A 9,640-nucleotide genomic window follows, 5' to 3' on the forward strand; every position below is an offset into this window, starting at 1 on the left:
ATCCAATTTATCCTGCTAGCTAATCACGTTCCATATTACAGTGAGACATCACCAACGCCCCACCAGAAATGGCCCATATTTCTGGTGGGGCGGTGTGCTGGCTCAACAGCAATGGGGTGGGTGTCCAATTAATGCAGTACGATTACCGTATTTTCCCGCATATAACCCGCGGGGTATACCACTTTTTACAAACAAAACAAGACCCTGCGGGGTATATGGAGGTGCGGGCTATCCCAAAAAATATTTTACACGTGTGACATGTCATGACTCGTTAAAAAAAAAATCATGGTAGGACTATCCACTATGCAACACTTACCGTTGACTAAAGCACTGCTGAATAAACCACTCACACTAAAATTGCACGCGTTATCACGTTTTAAATTAATTGTTTGTACAATTAAACGACAATGTTTTAAGTGTGCGCACTATTTACCAGCGACGGGAGAGCTGGGAGGAGAGAGAGGTGGGGGTTGGGGGGTGGGGCAGCTGAGGGTTAATCATTCATGTAGCAGTGTGCCTACAATTAATCAGTAGTACCGTATTGTGTATGACTATACACCATACAGTATCGCTATAATATTCAATACCTCCACCATCACCAATGATACCAACACCGGGGCCCAATCGTGTTCCCACAAAATACAAATGTTCACGATACAATACAATATCTTATGATATGATCATTGTCACGCTATCAGTTTCCCATAATGTTGTAATTGTATTTCACATTATACAATCTTGTTTTTGTGCTTTGTGCACTGCCATTACATGTGACCAGATGGGTCAGAAATGGTGTAGAGGATGCCAAGGGAACGCCTAGATTTGCGAATTAAATCATTGCCGACCGTGAGAAATCTCCGTTCACTCCTGAAATTCAACTTCCAGGATCAGACGTTGCTGTAATCTAATCTACAGGGAAGTGTGAACCCGAGTCTGTGTGGGTGACACTTAAAAGTTCCTGGTTTCTGACTGTGCTTGCTTTGTTAAATTATACTTTTCCCCGTCCTTGATTTTTGTTCGTAAAATAACTTAGTGATGTTTTTTTTGTTTACGTTTTCGACTGATTCCCTGTTCCTGTAACGTTAAAAGGCCGATACTTTTAATATTACAGGAACAAGTACCGATACTTTGCTGTTTGTATTGCGACCTATGTAACCACGGCTGCGACTAAGATCTGTTTAATAGAACAGCATCTGAATCATCGCACGATGTCCACGAAACAGAGCCTAACAGCTAAGGGGCCGTCCATAAATGACGTCACGGACCAAGGAGGGGGGTCAGACATTTGTGACGATGTGTGATGAGGGGGGTTTGAGAAATATGACGTCACATCAAAATGCGCAACTTTAAATAGAGACAACACGATCTACTTAATAAAATAGACTTTTTCTTTCAATAAATGTGTTCTCCTACAACATCAGAGTGCAGCGCCACATTAAATACGCACTACAATGACAATAGTTTAAAGAGATTTGAAGCATGTTTTATATATATATTTTTTGGGGGGGGCAGAGCTTTGTGACGTCATATTTGAGGGGGGGGGAGTCTGAAAAATCGCGTGACGTCATTTATGGATGGCCCCTAATCGGGCCCTGCCTGCTGAAATAAATAAAACCTAAAAATCGAAAAATCAATCGCCTCATCCCATTGTACACATGCGCGTAAACCCCAACATTCAAAAAATACCAGCACTTATATTTACGAGCAAAACGCGCTCGTATCTTGCCAGCTAGAGGGCAGCACTTGGAGGGCAAATGTAGAGATCCTGGAGCTGATAGAAAAAAGTATTTTACCCTTTCCCCTTCCTGGCAATAAAATAGATAGTGTTATAGATACCGATTGCAAATCATCAAGTCTGCATTAACCACATATACTTGTGGCAAAACATGCAAACATGATGTGAAAATATATGTAACTGTTTTCTGTTTGAGCGTTTCACTTCACTGTCAGTATGAGGCTCAGGTCAAGGAGCAAAGCTTTATTTAAGTGATACCAGTAGTTCACCTGCCAACTACTAAATACATTCAAATGATTTGTGTAGTGGTAATGAGATTAAAGCTGCAGCTTTGAATGCTTCCTCTGCAGTGAAGAATTGGGGAGCAGCTGAGCTGAGATCTCGAGGCTCCAAAGAAAAACCTCAACCATTGCACTGTGACTGCCAAAAGAGGGCCATTAATGTGTTTATTGTGGCAGTAAATGGTTCCCCAAGACTTAACAGTATTACCCCAGCTCAGGTGTATTAAATATTGACATGTAAATAGATAAGCCATGCCACGAAGCGTCAAGTCATGGTAGACACAAAATGATTGACATGTAGCGTTGGGTCACGCAATACCCTGAGGAATGGTGGCAGCTTGGGAAGCCTTCATCCAGTAGCGGATTGATCTTGGCTGATAATGGCGATGAAAGGTCTTCTGAAGAGAAAAACTTGAAGTACTTCTGTGGCGTCATCCCCCGTGCCATGTCCGGACGTGGCACACGATTCTCTTCCTCCCCTCACTCCTTGACTCCAGTAGGACAGTTTTATATATTGCCTGTACAATTAAACGCAATTATTTCCAACACAAGTCAACTACAGCATAGGCTTAACACTATCAAATGGCAGTGTTATATACAAATGTTTCTCCATTCCGCAGAAGTGTGTCATTAATTTAAGTCTGAATTGACATTGAGGAGGCCCAGGAAAGGCTCAATTATCATTTGAATCAAGTCCAGGTTACTGGGTTTGTAGGTGCATATATCGATTATACGGCTATATGGTACCACGGTAAGAGCTACAACTATCAGTAAGAACGTAATAAATTCAAATCCTGGTTGTGGGTCGCTTGGGCCTATTATATTTATGGGGGTTGTTAAATGAGCAACACTTTATGGTAAGTCGCACCTCCGAATAGCTCGGTCGGCCACGTACTGTGCGAAAAAAGTTAAATGTACATTTGGTGAAACGTTTCCTCATTATTGTTAGTGCCATGAGGCCAGGCAACAGATGATCGGTGCATTCAAAAAAGTCAGACACACACACATTGGCTAAGCCGTCAGATGAGATCCTAACTCCAGGTATTTTTGTTTTGGAGAAAACCCTCTGATACCGTCATTGTGGCTTTGGCATGAGGACCAGAGGTCATTTATTGGTGACGACCTCTGTAATAAATTAGCGTACAAATGTATGTTCTACACAGACTTGCAGTATAGTTATTATAACGGCTGTTTGATGCATATTACACACGCATTAAAGTATGCACTTTATAAATTTAGATTTAAAGCTTTCGTGACTGCAGGGATTCATATTCTTGTTTTATATTTTTTATTATTTTATTGTTTCCCTTCTACGTGACTTTACCGAAAGAACCAAGAATATGCACTTTATAGTCAATGTTGTGTACAGAACTGGATTAAAAAGCCTCCCCACACTTTTCGGTCAAATTCGTGTTTGACTCTTCTTCACCAGGCTGGTGTGGGTTGCATACCTGTCAACCCCTTATCAGTGCCCTAACCTTATTACAGACCAATTAAGCCCTTATTGGTCACCCCGTGCCCCTTAATACATCTCAACGTTCATCCTACAAAGTCCCATCACAAGGGAGAACGTTTTTTGTATTTTTAAATGCCCGTTTTGAAACGGCTGCACGCCGTATGGACCTGAAATTCTCAATGTCCCTGCAAAACAATACGGGCTAAACCGTATGGGTTGACGGGTACGAATATTCGTGTGTCTGACCATACTTCAGGAGGCTGGTCAGTGTGGGTTGGTGAAGGGGGTGCAATCAGGACAAGTTCAGCTATCAACTTCACCACTGGCGCGAGCCGTGGCCAGGAATCCAATTCAGCTTGATAGGTTCGTTCAAAGCGCAATGAGAGGACGGCTTCAGCCCATACATTATTAGAGCGTATATGATGTGCGTTCGTAGGCAATAGACGCACGTGCACTGTGGAAGTAAATGTCAACGTTTCATTCTTTTAATGCGTATGTACTAGACAACGTGCAGTATTGTCATACTACTGTTTGTCCGAATTTTTTAAAGTTAATTTTTTAAGCGCATAACGTTTCTAAAACGTTAGTATTCAATTAACATCGCTTTTACGTATTTGAAAATGTCAATGAAAATGTAGTAATAGGTTTTACCCTTTTAACTGGCACAAAAAACTGACACCTTTATTCAAGGCATCATGTCTGCAATGACCACAACACAAGCAGTCAAAATGCAAACAAAAGAGACAACTCTGATAATAATATTGGCACTGTCCTTGAATTTGATTGGTCCATACCCGAGACGGCTTTTCTAAGAGCCTAGTCTCAACTGGTGTTGGACCAGAAGACGCCAAAAGGCGTACAAGGACAGTGCATATTATTATTATCAGAGTTGTCTTTTTTGTTTGCATTTTCACTGCTTGTGTTGTGGTTATTGCAGGCATGATGCCTTGAATAAAGGTGTCAGTTTTTTATGCCAGTTAAAAGGGTAAAACCTATTACTATATCTTGTTACTGGCAAAGGAGGTCCCATAATGTAAAAAAATCAATAAAAATGCTTTGAAATTTTTGGGAAACATTACATCCGTTTTACGACAATCCCATTTGCGACCTTTACGACGCTTATAACAGGCAACCATGGAACGATTTACGACGCACAAACTTCACATCGTCCAACATGACTCAGTCTCAGGAGGGGGACGGAGCGGAATCGATTCGCGCCAAAACGGTGCGTAGGCGATTTACCCCTGTCGATTCCTTTATTGGTTTAGGAGCCGTGAGGCTCCATTGCTAGATTCGCCAGTCGATTCCTTTGTCCGTTTGGGGTGCGGCGTGGTTTGGAACGTAATCGACGAGCGCAGAATGGTGCGTTGACGAATCCTCCCCCTTATCGATTCCATTGTTCGTTCGGACGGAAAAACGGGAGGCGTGGTCGAGCTGGGAGTGAACCCAGGAGTGAGGGTGGGCCTTAATGGAGGCGGGGCTTAACGGGGGGCGTGTGCGTAATGGAGACGTGGCTTCGCGGGGGCGGGGCTTACGGGGGGCGGTGCGTGATGGAGACGTGGCTTTGCGGGGGCGGGGCTTAAAGGGGGGCGTGTGCGTAATGGAGACGTGGCTTCGCGGGGGCGGGGCTTAACGGGGGGCGGTGCGTGATGGAGACGTGACTTCGCGGGGGCGGGGCTTAACGAGGGCGGCGGCGGCGGGGCGGGGCACTGCCAGAGCTGAGGACAAAACCACTGCTAGAATATTGTTTACACACGCCAGATAATGAATGAAATTGGCAAACTTGCACTTTGGGGAATCCAGGGAAGCCACCGAGATTCCGGCTCGGAAGGTTTTGTGTCTGGCCAAAGCTGCAAAATGCACGGGTGATGTGGTCTTTAACAGCAAATATTTCGTAATGTTATTGTTATTTTGAAAGGAGAAAAACTATAATTTCCGAATGTTATTGTTCAGTTCTTACTTCCAGTAGTTTGTATTTTACAATTGCATATAGTATCTTAGCGTAGCCTTCATACGTTACAATTGAAGCCCTCAGCAGCCCCATAGGGCTCAACGTCTCAGAGAAATAATGGTGTGTACATGGGGGCAATTGGAGGTAACGTGCCAGACACGTCTGCTCAAATTCCATTGTTGTTCACCGAACAACAAGCAAGCAGCGAACGCTTCTCCTTCGCATCTTTGCGGTACATTTTTTTCAAGACGTTTTGAATGGGACCCCCTCATCTCTCTCACAGTAAAGTTCGTCAGTTTGTTTTCATTCTGCACACCACGTTTGCCACGCACGGACGCCACAGCAAGGGCTTCGCCGGAAGAACACGAGGCTACAAAGCCGATGACAGGCCAAGAAGAAATAGGCGAAAATAACTGAACACAAAGGAGCACCGATTAATGAGGACTCATCAACTTGTCAGCAACTATGGAGTGGGCAAGACTGAGGGTATGACTCGTCTTAGCAAAATGCTAATTTTATCATGAGAATAGGAACTGTCAAAGGAGGTTCCATGATGTAACTAAAATATATGTTGCCACGAGAACATATACAATGTGAAAATGTAAAGTTAATGCACATTCAATACATATGTTGAGTTTATAATTTATAACAAAAAATATTTCTCATTCAAACGAAGTAAAATGTAATTAACTGAATGGGCAGGGGTGCGAAAGTTCAGGCTGAGGTGAAATAAATATACTGTACGTGCTATGCACCTCCAGTATATTTTTCGTCCGTTTTCACTGTGTTCCTATTTTTTTAAAAATGTTTTTCTAGTTTAGAGGCGAAAGAGTCGGGTTGCACTTTTCAGGTCTGATATTCCATCAAATTAGGGGCTCCAATATGTCATGAAAGGGCCCAGACATGGCAGCTAGAGTGTGTGAAGTCCAGTCCTTCAACACAATCTACCTCTGGCATCTGGCTGAGTCTAGCGACTCCAGCCAGGCTTTAAAATTTGTGGACTACCCGACTGGTTGTACTTCCGGAGTAGATCCTGCATCTCTTTTGTCCAACAAGCAATGCATTATTTCTGAAAGCCCTGAGGTATACGTTTTTTGACAGCAGTGGTAAGGAGGCCAACAAACCGGTGATAACATTCTGGTGCCGCAGGGATTCAAATAACTTTGTTGATGGGTTCCCTTTAACAGTCACTGCCAGCTTTGGGCAGGTTCCACCGTGGGATTCCTTTCAACATCACAGGGATTTCAATGTTGACGTGGGTGATGATGGTTCTATGTTCGGGAAGATCGCGAACACATATTCCGGGATGCGTGGAAGTGTGCTTCCACTAAGATCTTGGTAAATTATGGTCAGGTCTGGGTTGTAGTTGCATTTCCGGCAAGCGGAGTGGAACTTTGCTCAATGTTTTGCATCGAAGACCATTTTCAGATCTCTCTGTGGACATTCAGTCCATGAGGTCATCAACTCACTACACTTGAGAACCAAGATTAATCACAGGCCGCTGCCTGGATTCGAACCCAAGTCTCAGCGGAGTCAGTTCAGCTTTCCTAATGTGTGAACCACTCGGTCACCAATGATAAAACTCCGTGAATAAAAAGTGTGCATGGCTACAGGATTGTGATACTCACCCTCTTTTGTGGATGCAGTAGATTACCACAATTCTGACGATTATTGCTATAGCACCAACAACTCCTGAAGCTATATAGATCCAAAACAGCCATGAACCTGAACGTCCCACAGACACAACATTCACAGATATTTTTGGGCATGCAATAGAAGGGCAAAAAATAAAATATGACCTCAGCATACCTGATGAGCATTAACCATCTTTGAATCTTGATACATTCTAATTGTAACGGAATAAAACATTACACCTGAAAGAAATATATATACAATATTTAAACTGCACTTAAGTTATGAAAAATAAGAATAGGTTTTACCCTTTCTAGCAATAAAATAGGTGTTAAGATGTTCTAACACCAAATATACCTTTTGTAAGGAATCCGGTCTGCATTAACTTCACGCACTTGTGGTGAACACGCAAACAAAACATGCTCTGATAATTTTTGCATTGCCTTTGAAACTGATTGGCCTACACCTGAGACAGCCTTCTTTATGGCCTTGTTTCACCAGTGTCAGACCAGAGAACGCCAAAATGTGAACAGTACAAATACAATACAGTATCGGAGCATTTCTATCTCAGGTTGAGCAGTTATTACTGTGGGACCTCTCTGGTGTAGGGCAATCAGCTTCGCAGACAATGCATTTACTATCATAAGCATGTTTTACCACAAGTACCTGTGGTTAATGCAGACTTGATTCCTTGCAAAAAGGTTTCTATTTGGTGTTTGAACATCTGAACACCTTGTTTTTATTTCCAGAAAGGGTAAAACCTATTATTGTTCGTACTTTGATACTGCCCCAAAAAAGGTCCCATAGATATCACTCCTCAACCCGAGAAATAAAGTGGGTACGGGTGGGTGGGGGCAGTGGGTAGGGGTGGGTGGGGGCAGTGGGTTGGGCAGTGGGTGGGGTAGTGGGTGGGGGCATTGGGTGGGAGTAGGTGGGGGCAGTGGGTAGGGGTTGGTGGTGGCTGTGAGTTGGGATGGAATGGCTTCCTGACGTCACCACAATTCCTCTTAGAATACGTATCTGTGCAGAGAACAATACGTATCTGTCAGTGGGTACTCGTTTGTTTAAATGAAGACAAATTAAATTAAAACACGTTAAATGAACACTGATGTCATACTCAATTATTGCGAATATATGCTTACTATTCAATGCTAATAAGTGACTCGTGGAACCGTTATTGCTAAATGAATGTTGTATTATAGCAAGTATGGCGTAGCTTAACTACAAATGTGTGCACACAGAGGTAACACGTGATATCGGTTTCAAATAAATAGTAATTATGGGCATTGTATCATATACAGATGGACGCGTCTGTCCAATTACATATTACACTGTCTTTAAACTGTGGTCTGTAAAACGGAGTTCTAATGCAATATATTTGGCAATATACTGCATTTTGCGTAAGCAAGATAAGGTATGCGCTATTACGACAGAGTTGGGAAGACCTTCCCGTGCTGATCTTAGCAAGAAACTGAAGAGAAGGCACTACACATGTGCAAGGCAAGGTTGGCTACGTTTTGTGTGAAACAAGTTATTTTTACATACAAGGTTGAGTTGTGAGCTGTGCATACCCTTCACGGTGATGGTCACTGTTTTAGCCACAGACATCGAACCGTCCTCCGTTTGCCATCCTTCACAAGTGAAAATAATAACAAATGAGCCTCAGTACATATTATATCACGAAAATGTGTGCTGACAATAAAAATAATTGGATACACATCCCCATCACAAATAACTAGCCAATGTGAAAACTACAAAACTACATGAGCAACAAGGAATACCCTAATTCAGACGTGGCATTGAGACATGATGAAGTGAAAACACAGCAAGGCTTTAGTCATGGTAGCTAATTCAGTCCATCTTGACAGAGCTAAGCCATCCTCATCCAATGATCTCCTTTCACGAACATTGATGAACTTGTAAAAAATTATTATGATAAATCAATCACTTAAGATTAATAACCATAACGCTCTTATTTCATATTGCCGGATGGGAAAAAGCAAAAATGTTGAAACGTGTTTTTAGTTGAATGCTACGTTTTTTCAACCAATCCAAGGCGGCAGTAGATGATGTATGGATCTCCATGACACTACCATGATGCGTATGGATGGCACATTCATCAGTGATGTGTTTGATGGTTTGGACCACAGTCGCAGCATGGCCATTCTTTGAGTTTCCATTCGTGTAAGGCGTTCATCATGATGCTAAAAAATCACTCTTACTGTAATATCAGTATTTGTGAAAATCACAGACCAAAACAGGTGACAAATGACAAGAAGCTGATGATCAATATTGACAAATATTGACATCAGTGATGTTCTGATGGCCTTTGACCAAAGCACCAATAATGCTCTGATCTCATCAGATCTTGGAAGCTCAGCAAGGTGGAGCTGGATAGTGATCAAATGGGCGACCACCATGCAGGTATTATAAGTTGTGGGGCTATATTGTGTGCAGCAAATGTTAGAGCAGCAAAATCAATTATTTGCTTCCATGTCCAGGGGCGGAGGCAGGGGGGGGTGACAGGGGGGTGACATTCTGCGTATAAGTGTACGACACTCGGTCTGGCGGACTCCGTGCAAATG

The 9,640-nt window shown here is 42.7% G+C and overlaps 1 long non-coding RNA gene across 1 annotated transcript; it reads right to left on the minus strand.

Annotated features, from left to right (window-relative positions):
• Positions 1-460: 460 nt before the first annotated feature.
• Positions 461-8,956, minus strand: LOC116939045 (uncharacterized). The gene is made up of 3 exons (XR_004402359.2): positions 8,627-8,956; positions 7,052-7,148; positions 461-2,534 (listed from the first exon to the last, which is right to left on the minus strand). It is a non-coding gene; the product is annotated as an uncharacterized LOC116939045 (long non-coding RNA).
• Between the last annotated feature and the right edge of the window lie 684 nt (positions 8,957-9,640).

Source organism: Petromyzon marinus, chromosome 5 (genome assembly GCF_048934315.1).
Source record: "Petromyzon marinus isolate PM22_M1 ecotype Great Lakes invasive population chromosome 5, UKy_Petmar_22M1.pri1.0, whole genome shotgun sequence".
In the NCBI taxonomy this organism is placed as follows: domain Eukaryota; kingdom Metazoa; phylum Chordata; class Hyperoartia; order Petromyzontiformes; family Petromyzontidae; genus Petromyzon; species Petromyzon marinus.